This window comes from Sus scrofa, chromosome 6 (assembly GCF_054392235.1).
Source record: "Sus scrofa isolate SSC_HxYL_T2T_F1_AM1 chromosome 6, Sscrofa_HxYL_maternal_Yorkshire_Landrace_v2.0, whole genome shotgun sequence".
Classification (NCBI taxonomy): Eukaryota; Metazoa; Chordata; class Mammalia; order Artiodactyla; family Suidae; genus Sus; species Sus scrofa.
The window spans coordinates 35055823-35074304 of NC_139388.1; the positions used below are offsets into that span (position 1 = coordinate 35055823).

The window sequence follows — 18482 nt, forward strand, 5'->3', positions numbered from 1 at the left end:
TAACATCTTGCTCAACCATAATACATTCCTCAAATGTAAGAAATTAACATTGGCACAGTATTCAACTCATCTTCAGGCTTCTTTGGGGTGATCTAAGTTTTCTCACGAATGCCTTTTTCTGTTCCAAGATTAAGTCCAGGATGCCACCTGGCAGTTAGTTTTCATGTCTTCGTGATTCCCTCTCATCTGTGACAGCTACGTACTCTTGCCTTGTCTTTCGTGACCTGGAACGTTTTTGAGGCATACAGGGCCATTCTTTTGTGTCATGCTTCCCTGTTTGGGTTTGCATAATGCTCTCCTGTGATTAGATTATAGTCATACTTTACTGGGAAAGATACCATGAGGGTCTGATGTAGCGGGGCCCCTGGTAATGCTTTATGTTCTCACAAGTGCTGTTAACTTTGATCACGTGGGTAAGGTGGTGATGCCAGCTTCCTCCGCTGTGAACATAGGATGTTTTCCTTTGAAATTCGTATATATTTATTTGTGGGGAGATAGTTCAAGGCTATGCCCATATTCTAGTTCTCAAACTTTTGTCCATTAGGTTTAGCATCCATACATGGATCTTGCCAGTAGCAGATTTCACTGCGGTGCTCTGATGGTGATTGTCTGTTTTCTATTTTCTTTCTATCTACTAATTGGAATTCTTCAGTAAGAGCTATCCTGGAGTTCCCGTGGCGGCACAGCGGTGATGAACCTGACTGGTATCTATGAGGACACAGCTTTGATCCCTGGCCTTGGTCTGTAGGTTAAGGATCCGGCGTTGCCGTGAGCTCTGGTGTAGGTTGAAGACACAGCTCAGATCTGGCGTTGCTGTGGCTGTAGCAAAGGCCAGCAGCTACACCTCCGATTTGGCCCCTAGCTGGGGAACTTCCATATGCTGTGGGTGTGACCCTAAGAAGACAAAAAAAAAAAAAAAAAGAGTTGTCCTTTCCACTCCATATCTCTGCTCATTTATCTATGTATCGGTATGAAGTCAAGGATATTTACTTACTTTTTACGTTATAGCAACCAAATCATTATTTATTTTGTGGCTTCAATTTTTCCCAGTGCTTTGGTGATGGGGAACTTTTTCAGATTGGCCCCATGGCCTTTTAACATGCATCTCTTCCTTTTTATTTACAACCACGTCTTTTGTTTCTGGCACCGATGTGTGCTCCGGGCTCATCTTGAATATTCCCTTTCCCAGCCCTGCCATCAGTCCCTTTGCCAAAGCGCTTTTGTTCTTTTCCCTGGAGAGGGATATTTAGGTGCTAGAAGTACTGAGATGCATACTGGGATGTTACTATTTTCATTCTTGCTCAGGAGACAGAGCTAGGGAGCGGAGTTCTGTGCATGTGCCTAAGCCAGTGGTACACACCTATATTTATTTCTATAGGTACCTAACTGTATCCCTTTTAAAAACCAGGAGTTTTAACTGATCCTGCTGACTCTGAACCAGCCCCCGCTCCCACTCCCCACCCAGGGTTTATTCTAGCCTTCTTCACTTCCTCATCTGTAACTTCTTCTTGACAATAAGAAACCCATGTCTCACTATCCACCCTAGATTGGCTTCTTTCTCCATCCCTGGCGTACACAGAAAGTAGTTTCAGAATTGCTAATCCTGCCCCTGGGAAAGCTGTTTTACCAACTTCAGAACAGCGTCCGTGTGCAGTCTTTTTGTCTTTAGCCTGATGGTATTCACTCAGAGTCTTGTTTTCCAAAGTTCCTTAGATATGTTTCTTTTCTTCCCCACTCCCTTCGGCGTGGGTATTACTCATTTGCAACCAAGTTTGATTCATGTGTCCTAGGCCGTGTGCCCTCTCAGCTTCTCCCCACAACCTGGTTGAGTTTCTTCTTTAATGTATACTAGGTAACGTTCCCCTTGGCAGTAAACAGTCCTCTGGGTATTGACAAATGCGTGGAATTTTGCACCTGGCACTTACAGATCAATTCCACCACCCTCAAAAGCCGCTCATGCTGTGCCTTTGGATTCAACCCATCTCCCTGCTCCCCAGCACCCCACTCCTGGCAATCAGTGACCTGTTTTGAATTTCTATAGAAGTTTTGCATTTTTCAGACTGTCATTAAATGGAATCATATTGTAGCCTTTGGGGTCTGGCTTCTTTGTCTTTGCAAAATGCATTTAAGATATGCCTAGTTTTGGTGTCAGTCTGGAATCTGTTCCTTTTTTATTGCTCAGTAATGTTCCATGGAGTGGATTTAATTACATTTTGGTTATCTGGTCACTAGCTAAAGCATGTCATGTCTTAAAACTCTTTAACCCGAGATTGGGCAACTTTCTGCTGCGCTGTCTTTAAGAAGTTGTGGAGCTTTCTGTTTTACATTTAAACCATTATATGATTGCATCTGAAAAAAATGTTCAAATAGTAGTTCTCAACGGCGAAGGTAAAAAGTAATTTGCTGGCCAGCTAAGCAGCAGAAGCAGGAACAGCAAGCCTGGCCTGGTAGCTGGAGAAGCTTTGGCCCATCTTCCTCCCTCTGAGAGCTTCCAAGGGGTCCTGACTACCAGCACATGGAAAGTCCAGGGCAGAGACCCAGGTCCCCTCTGGCCATCCCTACATTAGGACCAGATATGCTATGTTCTCAAATAACTGCACAAAGCCCAGACACTGACTCTGGGTCTTGGAACAGAGAACGAGATCAAGAACACTGCTGGAGACAGGGCAACCTTCGGATAAAATACGTCCTTTAGCCTGGAGGGTTGGAGTGGTCAGAGTTTCAGAAGGGACAGATCAGAGGAAACCAGAAACCTGATGATTCTCCCTCCTGCTACCCATAGCCAAGCCTTCCCAGAATCCTCCAGATCTGACTCGTCATGCCTTCAGTCCATCCATGGCTTTCCAGATCCTCCAGAAACGCTCTGATGCAAGCTAACACCTTAGAAAGGCAGCGAGATCTGTATTGGTTTCCCAGCCCCACCTTTACAAACTGGGTAGCTCACAACAATTGAAATTTACCATCGCACAGTTCCAGAAGCCAGCAGTCCAAAATCAAGGGGCCAGTAGGACCAGGCTCCCTCTGAAGGGTCTAGGGAAGAATTTGTTCCAGGCCTCTCTCTGTCTCGTAAGCTTCTGTTATTTCCTTGGCTCGTGGCAGCAAAACTCTAATGTTCTCAAGTCTTTAGCCCTGTGTCATAATTCTGTAATTCAGTTTGCAGAGATTTTTTTTTTTTTTAAATAGGTGCACGTGCAGCATCTGGAAGTTCCCAGGCTAGGAGTCTAATCAGAGCTGCAGCTGCTGGCCTGTGCCACAGCCACAGCAACTTGGGATCGGAGCCGCATCTGTGAGCTATGCCACAACTTGCAGCAACGCTGGATCCTGAACCCACTGAGAGAGGCCAGGGATCGAACCATCATCCTCATGGATACTAGAACGCGGTCAAGTTCTTAACCTCAAGAACATGGTTGAATTCTTAACCTGCTAAGCCTCAACAGGAGCTCCCAGTTCGCAGAGATCTTAATGGCCTTTCCCTTCCATGAGATATCACACTGGTCCATGGATGACACGATACCGATTGGATCTACTGAGTAAGAAAAAGCAACTACTCAAGATGTATGGAGCAGACATTAACATACTAGAGGGTGGGAAATACATCTGACTCAAATTCAGATACCGCCTACCCCAGCAAAATGTCTAGGAGCTCGATGGTGTGGGCTGTGCCCAAGTATCTCTTCTATGAGAAAGAAGTTGCTACCTCTGGCTCCCCCTAAAACCAAGAAAGAGGCAGAATGCTTAGTTGGGCTGCTTAGGATTTTGGAAGCAATATAGTCCTCACATGGGCATGTGAATGGGACCTGTTTCCCAAATCATCCAGAAAGGTGCTAGTTTTTTTTGAAAAATTTCTTTTAGTGAAGTAGCGTTCATTTACCATGTTGTGTTAATTTCTGCTCTACAGCAAAGTGATTCAGAATGTGTACCTGTATGTATGTGTGTGTGTATATATATATATATATATATAAACACACACCTTCTTCTTTCATATTCTTCTTTTTTCATATTCTTTTCCATTATGGTTTATCACAGGATATTGAATATAGTTCCCTATACTATACAATAGGACCTCATTGTTTATCCATCCTATATGTACAGAAGCAGCTAGTTTTGAGTGGGGACCAACAAGAGAAGGCTCTGCAAAGGTCCAGGCTGATGGGCAGGCTGCAGACCCAGTGGTACCCGAAGTGACAGGGGCAGGTAGGGAGGCAGTCTGGAGCCTGTGGCAGCCGCTGTAGGTGAATCACAGCACCAGCCCTCAGGATTTTTGGATATTTTTGGTCTTATGTGCATAACTACCCCCCTTTTGAGAAACAGCTCGGGGCCTTCCACTGGTCTTTGGTGGAGACTAAATTCATAACCACGTGGCACAAGGTCACCACGTGACCTGGGCTGCCCCTCATGGATTGGGTGTTCTCGGACCCCACCCCCCTCAAGCGTGATGCAATCGGTCCCGATTGAATCCAAGTAGGGCTTGCACGGTGCACTCTATCATCAGATAGAAATGATATCTAGCGATGGGGCCTGAGCAGGCCTCTAAGGCACAAGTAAGTTCCATGCATCAGTGGCCTGAAGCTCCTCAGGCTGCTCCCCTTCCAGGCTCTGTCTCACCTGCAGGCTTTCCCTTCCTTTCCCTTCAGGAGTCTCTGCCCTCTGCCCGCACCCCCCCCCCCCCATTTAGCCAAATCCTCTTCATCCACAGTGACATTCTGAGTGAAGAACTAACAGCAGACGTTAAGGCCTCTGTCTTCTGGCCTCTGTTTATGTCTTCCTAAAGTCTTGGGTGTTCTTTCTTTTTTAGGGTCTCACCTGCAGCATTTGGAAGATGAAGTTCCCAGGCTCGGGGCTGAATTGGAGTGGTGGCAGCTGCCGGCCTACACCACAGCCACAGCAACGTGGAATCTGAGATGTGTCTGTGACCTACACTGCAGCTTATGGCAACCCTGGATCCCTGAGCAAGGCGAGGGATCAAACCCGCATCCTCATGGATACTAGTCGGGTTTCTTTCCACTGAGCCACCACGGGAACTCCCAGTCTTGGGTGTTCTTATCTCCCCCACGCCTCGATTTTGAGATATTTTATTTCTGCACCTGGAGGTCGCCAGATACCATCTGCCAAATGTGAAAATGAAATTTTGACAGCAGAGCGTGGGGCAGCCTCAGTCCTCCAACCCTGCAGACGTGGAGACAGGCAGGTCTCAGGTGCAGCCTTCGACAGCATTCTTTCTAGTCACTTGCAAGGAAGCAGAGCTGCCTGCGGACTCCCCTGCTCTCTTTCCATCCTTCGAAACACGTATTTTCTGTTCTTGGCTTAAGAGCGGCTGGGATGCAGCAGGATTACACATGTGCTGCTGTGAAATGTGAAATCAGAGCCAGGCGGGACCTCCCCTGAGAAGGGCTGCCTATAAATCGTAAAACCTTTAAATGAATAGCTTAGAGGCACAGGGTTGCCCTGGGTTAGGGTTAATTGGGTCGGGTACAAAGAGTTTTATGTTCATAACTTACTGTCCATCTACCCTCTTCCTGATTTTCTGAAAGTTATTTTGCTCGAGGACAAATTTGTATTTGCTTTTCTGACAATGATCGGTTTGAAGCTGAACTCTTTTCAGCTGTTGGGAACTTGTAACGGGCTCAATATCTACCAGATTTCCCCTCTCTGATGCATCCGTTTCAGATACATCGAAACGAAGGTGTTTTTTTTCTTTTAATCCGTCTTCCCTAGCCAGAGTATTGCTTCAAACTTCTTATTTTTGTTCTGCTTTTAAACCCTTCAAAATAGGGTTGTTTCCCCCCCCCCCTTTTCTGGTTCATTCTCTAGCACATCCTCTGCTAAGACTCCAGCTTCTATAGGTCAGTGTTATGCTAAAATCCAGGATTTAGGAGCCCAGACTCTGTGTCCAGCTAGACTTGAGTACAAAGGTCCCCTCTGTCACTGCTAGTTCTGTGACTCGAGACCAACCATTTAACTTTGCTGAGCCTCGCTGTCCTCATCTGCAGAATGGTTGTGACAACCAGTCATGGCTTTATGTTAATGAAATAATGTGTACAAAGTATACGCTTACTTAGCATAGCGGTTGAAAGCATAGGCTCTGTAGCTAGACTGCCAGGGTTCGAATCCCAGCTCCACCTTCAGCAAGAGTTCTGTGTGCCACAGTTTCCTGAATTGTAAAGGAAAACCCATACATAATTGCCTTTCCACACTGGATTATCATGAGGATTATAAAATGAGCCAATAGGTAGGAAATGCTTAGAGCCATGCCTGCCCCATAATAAGTATCCAAAACAGGATTAGCTACTAAGATTATAAAAACGTACAAGTTCCCACCTGCAAAGCTATCCCTTTTGAAATAACCTGCTCATCATAAAATTAGCTTTTCTCTTAAAATGAAACACAAATCACAAATCATTCTAATCGCCCCAGATTTCCTTCCTTCTATAAGGGCAGCTCGCCTGGGCATCCAGAAAGAATGGTCAGAGGCAGAACAGAATGAAACTCCGTGAAATGTCAGGGAAGACGCTACAGGTTTCCCCATTCACTGCTTTGTAACCACAGTGATCCAAATATAATTACAGCCTGGACTGGATGGGAAAAAAAAAATAGCACGGCCATGGTGCCCTCCTGAAACAGCTAAAATTTCTCTTATTTGCAACTGAGAATACTGGCTGGTAGATAGAGGAAAGAATAAAGAAATGCCTTTTAAAGAGAAACCCCAATTAGACATCACAGCACCCTGGAAGAAAGGATTGGAGCAGTCCTGTCTCTGATTTGTCAAGTCCTGATTCTTACCCTGGAAAATACCTTGTATTCTTTTAAGACTATCTCCACTGTGCTTGAGCTCTTCTAAGGTGGCTTCTATTCCTTGGGAGCAGGGTCTCGATGAAGCCCATTTTCGACATGAATGTGTTGGAGAAGGCAGCATGGCATCTCTTAAATCCTTCTAAGATGCTACAGCTACTCCGCACATACTGGTTCCCTGGAGGGAGGATGGAGGAATCCAGCATCTGACACATGTGCAGCCGCAAAGCGAGAATGAGGCAAAACTCAGATGTGCAAGAACGGAATGAGAATTTCTCCGCCCCAAATACTGCAACTCTAAGGGGCTTTTTCCTTGCTTTCTCTACCTGACACCCTTCTAAATGGTCCCCTTAGTACTAGCTCTGCCATTTGTTTCAGTGGAGTTGGCAAGTGAGGGGTTAAGCTGGGAAAGCAACACAAAGACCTCGAGTTTACAAACATTTAATTTCTGGGAATTCTCCCCCCTCTTCCTCAAACCGGGAAAGTGACATTTGTTGGAGAGAAGCCCTGGAAGGGCAGAGTCCCAGGATTAGCTCCCACCATGAGTCACACCCCAGAAATGATGGGAGGGGGGCAGCATGACACAGCAGAAAGAGTGGGGCTCTGGGGCAGGGGCTGCCTGGCTTCCGGGAAGGGGTCCCCACGATCTGTCTGTGGAACACTGAGCTGATCGCTTGTCTCTCTGACTGTTGGTCTTCACCACTAAAGGAGGGGCTGGCTCGTCTCACGTGTCTGTGCCTCAGACCCCAGGATCGCCGGGAGCTGTCTGGGCTCATCTGGATCGGATGCAATGAAGGGCATGCGCAGGAGCCAGGCAACTCATCTGATTTCTAAAGGCTACTCGGACTTCTTGCCAAAACAAGCAGCTCCAGTGAGACTTTGCTCAGGTCCGATGCCTGGGAGATGAGAGGAGATAGAACACAGCTGGGGGCAGCCTAAGAGCAGCCTTATTCTTACCACCATTTTCCCTGCCTTCGTCCTTAGAAATAGAGGATCCCGAGCAAATATTTCAGGCTTCCAGAATACCGTCTCTCTTTTTTTGCTTTTTTGGGCTGCACCTGCGGCATATGGTGGTTCCCCGGCTAGGGGCCAGCCTATGCCACAGCCAAAGTAACAAGGAATCCCAGCCCTGCCTACAACTTACAGCTCACAGCAATGCCAGATCTTTAACCCACAGAGCAAGGCCAGGGATCGAACCTACATCCTTATGGATACTTGTCAGGTTCTTAACCCGCTGAGCCACAACGGAAACTCCAAAAGGACCGTCCCTTGATGTGTAATTGCTCACAAGAGCTTTCAGTTCCGAGAAGCATAGATCCTCAGGCTGAACCCTAACTCTAGCCCTCTCCAGCCATTTTGGAGTTAGTGTCCCCAAGCCTGTTTCCCAGCAGTGGGGGGTACGTGCGACAATTGCCTCAGAGGGCAAAAGGAGAGGCCATTTTCTTCTTCCTCTGACACCGAGTCCCACGCTGACCCCACCGACCCCGCCGTGGCCTCAGAATAAGACCGCCAGAGGCTGCTCGGCCTGGGACCCTTGCTTTTGCTGCAAAGTGGACACCTTTTCCTGACTCACAACCAACCAACCCACACCCCTAAGACCCGTGATGCGAGTCATGGGAAGGGACGCTGAAACGACTGCATTGTTTATCTCCAAGCCCTTATGCAATATTTTTCCCACTATTTTTAAGCCTTCTGTTCCCTCCCCCTCCCAGCCTTCCCTTTCCCCTACTTCACAGCCCCCTCCAAGCCCCAGCTCCTTGTTCAGTTCAGCTATTTCAGTTTGGGCTTGAATGGTCTAGACAGGAACCCAAAAATGCACCGTCTGCATATACTGGGGCCCCTCTGGCCTCATGATTATTCCAGACAGAGCCTAGAGATGTGAGACTGAGAGAGGAACCTAAGTTCCATGAGATTATCCATCCAAGGCACAGACCACAGAGCTTCCTTCGCAGCGAGGCTCAAGAAATTGGCAAGGTTATGGTTCTTTTCAGGTGTTCATTCCCTTGGCTTTTATCTTCTTGGTCTTTTTCTATTCTTAAGAGAACTTTCTAGAAACACGGCCTATCTCTTGGCTGCGTTGGAATGAAAGAGAGACCATCCAGTCTTGATTCTGGACAGTGCTGGGGCAACTCCACTGCATCCCTTAACTTCTCCACCCATCAGCTGTAGCCGTGTCCCCCACACCCACAGCATCTTGCTGGCATAAAGCCATAAGCACTTATTCAGCTTATGCACCTGTGAGCTCACACACTTGGCTGAACTTGTCCCCCTCCTGGCACAAGGAGCTGGTCTGGGCATGACTTTCTGATAGCGATGGTAGACGTGCAAGTGTATGGCCTCAGCCACACAGACACAACCTAGTTCTGCCGTATCTTGTCTGATCAGCTCTCACTAGTCAACACAGGTCAGGTGATTGTGTCCAAGGTCAAAGGTGAAGAAGTATATTCCTCGGATGAAAGTGAATTTCAGAAATCGTCACTGTCTCTCCCACACTTTCATCCAAGGAATATATTTCGACCGTACCCCTCCAAGCATCTCTGGAAGGCTCAGCAGTGGAGTAGATACAGAAAGGGGGAGATGGTCCTTCTTTGTCCTTCAGGCAGCTGGAGAGACATTCTCTACCTCTTGGTGTTAGCATGTTATTTTCAGTTTCCAAACAGCTACCTAAGACTCTCCTGCTGCTGCGTAAATGGACAGTAGGCATCTCTTGCTAAATTGAGAACGTTGCATGATGGCAATGGAGCCTTCTACTACTTTTGCATCTTGGAGCGCTCCTAGCGCCTTTCAAGACGTTGCTCCTTTTCTCTCTTCTTGGACGGCCCCCCCCACGCCCCCTCGCCCCCACTGCCAGAGATGAGGTTCCTCTTCTATGCTCATGCTCCGTCCTTTGTCTCCTCTATCATGACACCTGTCACAGTCATGATCACTGTCAGTTCTTCGTCCATGAGAGTAGTGTTTCTAAAGGCATGTCTAGTGTGTCTCTTGGATCAGAAGTTTCTGGGGTGTTTGACGTAATGCATGGTCCTGGGCCCCCCTAGCAGGAGTCAGATACAAAGCACTGAACATTTGGTAGGGCATGGCATCTATCAGACAGGATACTACCGCAGCACCAGAAAGGGACTTCAGAGCACCCACCTCTGCCAGGCGTTATTCTTCTATTTGCTGACTGTGGCGAGACCCAAGGGATCCTGAGTTAGGGGCCAGAGCCGTTAGAACGGAGAGAGGAAGTTCCCAAGAGGACTGGGAAATTCGGTATCAACAATTAGAGAACCTTTTGTTATTTTGACAATCAGCTCAGCTATCCTGGTGTGTTCGTTCCACCTGAACCAGCCATGATCAGGCTAGTCTTATGAATCATATTTTCTAGGGTTACGTCTCAAGAATCCACATTGTCAATGAGCTTCCCAAGTGCTTTCAAGGACTTGTGGGTCAGCTCCTTGGAGATGGAGGTCACCTTGCCTGTGTCTGAAGTCCTGTGCTCAGTCTGGCACTGTCCTAGTCGGGGCATGGGCTCTCGTAGAACAGCCTGGCACAGCTGACTCACCCTAATGGGACACTGCATTTCAGGTCCTATTCAACATATTTTTGAATATGTTGCATATGAGTCCATTTCCCAGGGCTAATTTCCAGGGGCAAATCGAGCTCATCTTTTGGAATTAGGTAACACATGTCAGGATGGTTGACCTATTCACTGAGCTTTCTTGGGTATCAGACAAACGTAAGGAGGAGCAGGCAGCAGAAAAAAAAAAAAAGGAAGAAATTCCAGGCAGAGGGAAGAACAAACAGAAAGCTCTCAAGGTGGGAATGAGCAGGACACTTTCAAAGGACTGAAAAGACGACAGTGAGACTGCAGCTTTAAGAACCAGTTGGAGGAAGAGCAGTATGAGATACAGATGGAGCTGGGAGGGGGCTGGACCCAACGGAGCCTTATCAGTTTTGTTCAGACAACCATATCCGGAAGCCATATCCTTTTGTTATGTGACTTTGGGCAGATCACTAACCAGAGTTCCAACATTGCCATCCTTAGAATGGGGATAATAATACCACATTCTGGATTGGAAAATGCTTGAGGTTATGGCTACTTAAAAACACACTTAGGAAAAGTATTGGAGAAAAGTATTCTCTACCTAAAGAGAATACAATTCAGCCCATCCTCCAAACCAGAAGCTGCAAACACAGATGCCAGGATGGACAGGGCAGGTGCCATCCTGAGTGGAGAGGGCCAGAAGAGACGGTGGGGAATTGGACAGCACTCATCTCATCTATAGAAGGCGGGTACTACCCAGATCTGGTCAAACAACAGATATTCCATTTTTTTTCATAAAAGTTGAAATTTTAGACTTTCATAAAACATCTCAAAGTATTGGCAACAAAAAAGTTTTAAACAAAACCATAAAACACGTCAGCAGGATGGACTTGGTAGGAGAACTGCCATTTTGCAACTTCCGTTGTAAACTCTAAAATCTATCCCCCCACCTTTTTTCTCCTTTTTAGGTCAGCACCCACAGCATATAGAAGTTCCCAGGCTAGCGGTCAAATCAGAGCTGCAGCTGCCAGCCTCACCACAGCCAGAGCAACGCCAGATCCTTAACCCACCAAGCAGGGCCAGGGATTGAACCTGCATCCTCTTGGATACCTGTTGGGCTCATTGCCACTGAGCCACAGCAGGAATTGCTAAAAATCTATCCCTCGATCAGAGCAGCCTTATAGAGTGCTCTGTGCCAGGACCTCTGTGGCCCTGGACCCCTGCAAATTTGCTTTCATTGAATAGGACTTCAGTATTTTACCACTGTTCAAGGTTAGTATTAAAAGAGGCCCCATGAAGCCCATATGTTTTCTGTAAAGATGTTGCTGGAGATATTGTTCATTTCATCCCATGGTGGCATCTTTATGAGAAAAAAATTACAATAATATTTCCTTTTGGCCTTTAACCTCAGGGGAAGTTGTACTTATTGTGAGCAATGAGGTTTTGATTTCAAATTTGCTAGACATCCAAAATCACGCAGAGGTCTCTGTCTGTGTATATATATACACATACATACATACATCTCTTCGCCTTAGCTGCTAGAAACCTAGGGATAAAAATTAGGACTTGCCTGTGGAAAGTGGCCAACATAGTGGTAATGGGGGAGTGGGGACATGAGTCTGGTTCTGGCCAAAAAGTTGAGATGGGAAGTGTGCTACCTCTGAGCTGAAGCATTTCATTGCTGGTTTGAGACCCTCCAGAGCACTCCTTTCCTGTTAAAGTCACACTTGAGAAGGCACTGCTCTGTCATTCTGAGTCCTGAAGTGTGAATGGGAGAAGCAAAGCCTCCAGTCACCCCTCAGTGGATATAAACATAGGTGAGAAATAGACCATTATTTAGTTAAATCATTGAGACCTTGGCATTTTTTGTTACTGCCGCACAACATAACCTGTCCTTACAGATATCGAGTTAATAAGTATCAAATTAAGGGTTTGGACCAGTGTGGCCTTTCCCCAGAGCCCTTAGCCACTACCTAATCTACAACAGGATCAGCAGTACCGTCCACGGTACAGATAAGGTCAAATGTAAGAATACAGATAAAAAGGCTTTGCAATACATAAACATTCTATAAACATTTTATAAAAGCAAGTGATGTTGTCAAACTTAATGACACTGATCTGACCTCCTTAACAAGGCTATGAGGTCTTCAGGAAAAGAGATTTTTTTTTTTCCTTAAGTGTTTTGAGATCTGACGTATTCCCAGAGTATGCCTCACTGATTACAGGGCATCTTGCAAGTTCTTAAAGAATTCTTGTTGAATTGTATTTAATGGGTGATAGCAGAGATCAGAAAATAGCTTTGTGACACAGAATCTTTTTTTTTTTTTTACTGGTCCTCTTAATAATAGGAATTTGCCCGTTAAAACTTTGGAAGCAAAATTGAGTACATTTATAGAGGATAAAAACCAGGAGGTTGCTAGCAGCTAATGTTTAGTTCTTACGGAAGGTATAAAAGGAAGGAGGAAGGTCAGGATGGACTGTTCCTGAACCCGGGGATGAGAGATAGAAGTAAATCATGCATATGATCACCACTGAAGCTGAGAAAGAGCCTATTAATGTCATGTAATCAATTTCGAAAAGATACAGTTGCACTTAGGGTATTTAAACCTTGGAGGTTTAAACTAAATCATACTTGTCACACGCACACAGTATCACTAATGAGCTTATGTAAATATTTAATCTTCTGTATTTGCATTTTACTCAGCTCAGCCTATCTCACCAGCCTCTTCTCTCAGCCTCCTCTAATATCATAATCCAACCTCATAAAACTCTTTCAGTTTCCGGAATGCACGATGCTCTGTTGTGCCTCTCACCTTTACATATGCCTTGGCCTCTGTTTGGACTCCCATCTTGCCTTCTCTCTCTCTCGCCACCAAACACCTACACATCCTTTAAGGCTCCGCTCCAATACATCTTCCCACCCTACCCCATCCCCACTTTGGGAAACATTGCCTGCATCTTCAACTCCCCATCCTGGTCGAATGGTTAGTTTCTCCTTCTATTCTCCCATTACACTTTGCTAACATTCACCACCCTGAATATTGTATTTATGTGTTCAACAAACGTGTATGAAATATTCCTATGTGCCAGTCATGGGTCCAGATGCTGAGTTATATAGCAGTGAGAAAGAAAGGATACTTCTTTGTGAGTGCATTGACAGCAAGTGTCTCATTTTTTAACTCACAAGCATTGTGGGTTTGCAGGCTTAAATGACCACACAATGTTTTCTCTTTATAGCGGGGTCCATGTCCTGCTTCTGTCTGCATCCATCAGGACTGTTTTAGAAGGGTCAAAAATGTGATTCAAGCTGGGTTCATCACCAAAGGGGATCTACTGGCTCACGGAGTCCAGGAAAGGTCAACCATCCAAACTTGGGGAAAGGCAAGGATGGAAGCTAATTGTAGCAACAACTGTAGTAATAAAAATAAGTAGTCATTTGAATGCTATTCAGAATCTCTCTGTGCTTTACATTCTAGATTTTCTCTGCCTGCTCTTTTTATCTTCACCATCAGCAGCCTGGCTTCCTTGGCATGGACGCAAGCATGGTCATCAAGATTTCCCAGGTTTCCTGTCCTACAGCTTTCACCACTATCGACAGACTGCAGATGTTTCTCGGTTATAGACCGAAAAGTCCCAGAGAAGAATGCTGATTGGCTCCTCCTCAACCACTTGCCCAATCCTGGAGCTTCCCAGTGTTGCCAGGAGAGCAGAGATTGTCAGAAAAGTTGAAATCATGGCTCTATCTATTCTGAATGCCCTAATCAGATAGGAACAAAGGGGGAGATGGAGATTTTCTACCCTGACCTGGATTGGAGTTACACAGGCAACTGCTTTGCAATTACTTGTTAATCTATGCATTTATATTGTAAACATTTTTCAGTATGAATGCTCTATTTCACGACAGTTGTTTATTTTTCTTTAAGTTCAGTTCTGGATCTAAATGAAAAAACAAAAGTTATCCATAAAAAATATCCAATTTTGCTCCTTAAAAATGATGTCTTGGGGCGGGGGCGAGGGGGCGCTGCCTCAACTCTGCACCTCCATTTTTTCCTTTGGTGACAGCAAGTTGATCATAGCCCCCATCGGGCTTGTCCCAAGGAATAGCTGAGAAAGTGCCTAACAGAGGATCTTTTAAGTTTTTAAATATATGTATGTATGTATATTATATGCATATTAATACACAGCTGTAGAAGATGAAAATATAAGTCATTGACATCAAGGAAAGGAGAGGGAAACGAATTCTGAATCATGTTCCTTAACAGCCCTCTTTTCTTATTTCTCTAAAAGGGCAGAGGGAGCAGGGGAGGGACTTGGACTCAAGACGATATCATTCAAATTAACTAATTTGACAGGAGGAGGATCCTAATAACCAGCAAACCCCCAGATTTCCCAAAGAAGAGCCACCAGGTAGTGTGGGAGTCCCCTGGTATATTTGGGAGCCCCAGTGGAATACAGAGGACTTGAAGAACTCTTTAATTCCCCTCTCCTTCTGGCCTGAAGAAAATGAGTCCAGGCTTGGAGAACAGACTTGTGGTTGCCAAGGGGGAGAGGGAGGGAATGGGATAGACTGGGAATCTGGGGTTAACAGATGCAAACTATTGCTTTTGGAATGGACAAGCAATGAGATCCTGCCACGTAGCACTGAGAACTGTATCTGGTGATGGAGCAGGATGGAGGATGATGTGAGAAAAAGAATGTGTATGTGTATGTGTGACCGGGTCACTTTGCTGTCCAGGAGCAAATTGACAGAACACTGTAAACCAACTATAATGGAAAAAATAAAAATCATTAAAAAGAAAGAAAGAAAGAAAATGAATCCAGGAAACTTCTAAGTGCATAAATATGACCCATTGCCCATTGCAGTAATCTTTTACACGCAGGATGCTCAGGATGGCTCTGGAGCGGAGCTTGGTGGGGCGCCACTTGATACAGGGCTCCCCGCTGCCTGCCAGATGGAGATGGGTCCTCAGGGGAGGTCCGCCCCTATGGCAAATGGTTATCTTTAAACCCATCCTTCATTTCCCCTCTTATCAGCAAAGGAATGTGGGGAGGTCTCCCAGGCATTAGCTGTGAAGGCATTTGGGATTTGGGGAGGGGGAGGGTGTCAGAATGGGGGGCTTACTGGCCTTCAACACCTTCTCAAAATAGGTGAGTGCGACCTGCCACAGAGGAATGCTCCCGTGTCCAGCAGAAAGTATAAGCCTCCCAGATGACACAGAGACTATTGAAAAGCAGCAGCATTTTGGAGTTCTTGCTGTTTGTTAAACACTCTCAGGAGGCTTGCATGGGACGCTCCCATGTGGTGCAGTGGATTAAGGATCTGGCTTAATCCAGTTGTGGCTGCAGTGGCTTGGGTAGCTGCTGTGGCTAGGGTTCAATCCCTGGCCTCAGAACGTCCCATCTGCCTGCAGGACAGCTCTCCCCCCACCCCCCAAAAAAGCAAAGCTTTGCATGGGATACTGAATCCTCAGCCAATGCTTTCAGCCAACAGCCAGGTACTACTCTTAGCCATCTTTTTTTTTTTTTTTTTTTTTTTTTGTCTTTTCTAGGCTGCACCCGGCATATAGAGGTTCCCAGGCTAGGGGTCTAATGGGAACTGTAGCCGCCGGCCTACACCACAGCCACAGCAACTAGGGATCCGAGCCACGTCTGCGACCTACACCACAGCTCATGGCAGTACCGGATCCTTAACCCACTGAGGGAGGCCAGGGATCGAACCTGCAACCTCATGGTTCCTAGTCGGATTCGTTAACCACTGGGCCACAATGGGAACTCCTTAGCCATCTTTTTAAGAGAGAAAAGAGGCAGGGAAAAATGGTGTGGGAGCTAGAGGCAACACAGGTAAAGTGGAATAAAACATGGCTCATAGGTGGAGGAAGCCTTGATCTGAGCAGAAACCTTGCGTGTTTCAGGAACCATGGGAAAAAATGAGTGGTCGCCATGGCCAACTTTCCTACCTTTATTCAGTGGTTTTGCTTTTTTCTCACAGACATCACAGAGAGAGAAAGTTAAGTATAAAACCCATTCTAAAACCAACTACACAGAAACTCTTCTTTGCTTCGCTATCATTTCAGATCACTTGCTCTAATATTTACTGTCTTTGGCAACGAAAATGGAGAAAATGACATGCAGCATTTGCCCTCAGTGAGGGCGACTGGCCCATTTTCCAGCTTCTCTGGGTCCGGGAGTCTTTTCATCTGCTATCCAAGGTGCCCTTTCTTACTAGAGATAAGAGGGGCAGGAATAAGCCCTGAGAATAGGTCTACAGCCCCTGAGCTCGGTGGGGTTGGGAAACCAACCGTTCCCACCCTTCAGGACCCCCACGGCAGCTGCGGCTGGGGGGGGGGTGCGGTGCGGGGGGCGGTCCTCCCTACTTTATAGAGAAAGAGAATTCCAAGGAGAACCTTGGGCTGGTTTATTTTTAATTGTTGACCTCCAAGGCCTTCTGTTTGCATCTGTTTATTAAATCGCGAGCTCAGCTGTGAAATGCCCTTTATGATGTTGTTTTATTGGTGGGCCATTCGGGGACCCAGCGCCACACAAACAGGATAAATATTTTTCTTTGCAGCACACACCCCACGTTGGGGGCCAACGGAACAAGGGGAGCGAGGAGGATCGTTTGTTTATGAGCTCTGATTCATTCATTACTTGGCCGGGAGCTGTGAAATGTAAATCTCACATTCCTCCGGACAATCGCAGCGCCAGCTTGAGCTCATTCCGAGGTGTGATGTTCCACTCAAAAGGAGGCTGTTAATTTTATTGACCAAATTTGGAAAGTGGGAAACTCCAAAATTAAATAGAGCCTTCGGAAAAGAAATGAACCTGTAAATGTCTCAAAGATCTGGAGAGTGGGCACGTGGTTTTGTTTTTTGGTTTTGGGGGGCTCCTCCCACCACCCCCAACAAAGAAACGTCAAAGTCTGCGAGTGTTTCTGTTCTGCAAAGACGTTCATTTGTATCTTTTTTTTTTTTTAAATCAGACTTTGAAAACATGGTTACCAAAGGGGACGGGTGGGGGTGGGGGAGACTGGGAGGTTGTGATTGGCATAAGCACTCTGAGGTCTATGGAATGACTGGTTAACAGGGACCTGCTATTAGCAGAGAGAACTCTACCCACTATTCTGTGATCCACTATGTGGGCAAAGAATCTGAAAGAGAATGGATGTGTGTCCATGGATGACGGAATCACTTGGTTGTACAGCAGAAATGATCCCAACCTTGTAAATCAACTCTACTTCAACAATAAAACCAAAAAACAAACAAACAAACAAACAAAAAAACCACTATAATCCAAGAACATTAAAACAACAACAAAAAAAGAAACTTCAAATGCCAGTGCTGTTTACAGGGTGCATAAAATGAGATTGCTGTTTACCTCATCTTCTGGTTTCGAAAGATTTGATCTCTCTAAGATAGGTTTGTCAGTATTAATTATAGCAAACTTTACTGAGCACTTAACTCCCTGCTTTAAACATACTATCTCAGGAGTTCCCGTTGTGGCTCAGTGGAAGCAAATCCAAGTAGTATCCATGAGGACGTAGGTTCGATCGCTGGCCTCAATCATCAGGTTGGGGGTCCAGCGTTGCCATGAGCTCTGGTGTAGGTCACAGACGCGGCTCGGATCTTACATTGCTGTGGCAGCTGTAGCTCCAGTTTGACCCCTGGGAACCTCCATATGCTGAGGGTGTGGCCCTAAGAAGCAACAAAGAAAGAACCTCTCCTGTCATTCAGAAATGCCCATCATTATTTGCCCCCATATTATATGCTGGAAACCAAAGCTCAAAGCAGAGAAGGCTTTTGCCTGGCGTCCCGGAACTGAGACTCAAATGAGGAAGCTGAGATTAACATACACACTCTCTATAAAAGAGGTAACCAACAAGGACCGCACAGGGAACTATACTCAATATATCGTAAAAACCTATGCGGGAAGAAAATCTGGAGGATGATAGATAGATAGATAGATAGATAGATTATTGAGAGACATAACTAAATCACTGTGCTATTACCTGAAACAAACATGATATGGTAAACCAACTATACTTCAATTTAAAAAAAAATCAGCCCATCAACCCCGACTTCAGAACCTGGGTGCCTCAGCCACCCCCTTTCCTGCTTGTTCTTTGCCATCTCTGTGTAGCTAAAAAGTTGCCTTTCCTGGTGTCTGGGAG

The 18482-nt window shown here is 45.9% G+C and overlaps 2 long non-coding RNA genes across 5 annotated transcripts in view; one reads left to right on the forward strand and one right to left on the reverse strand.

Annotated features, from left to right (window-relative positions):
• Window positions 1-15131, forward strand: part of LOC110260960 (uncharacterized) — a 189727-nt gene extending 174596 nt beyond the window's left edge. For all 3 annotated transcript variants that reach the window (XR_014805898.1, XR_014805899.1, XR_002344608.2), the window contains one exon: window positions 13792-15131. This is a non-coding gene — a long non-coding RNA (uncharacterized LOC110260960). The remainder of the gene's footprint in view (window positions 1-13791) is intronic.
• The window catches only part of LOC110260961 (uncharacterized), a 47491-nt gene that overhangs the window by 3343 nt on the left and 25666 nt on the right, over window positions 1-18482 (reverse strand). The window contains exon 4 of one of the 2 annotated variants that reach the window (XR_014805902.1): window positions 7551-7685. The exons of the other annotated variant lie outside the window; for it this stretch is intronic. This is a non-coding gene — a long non-coding RNA (uncharacterized LOC110260961). Of the gene's footprint in view, window positions 1-7550; window positions 7686-18482 lie in introns of those variants that run through there. 2 annotated transcript variants of the gene reach the window in all.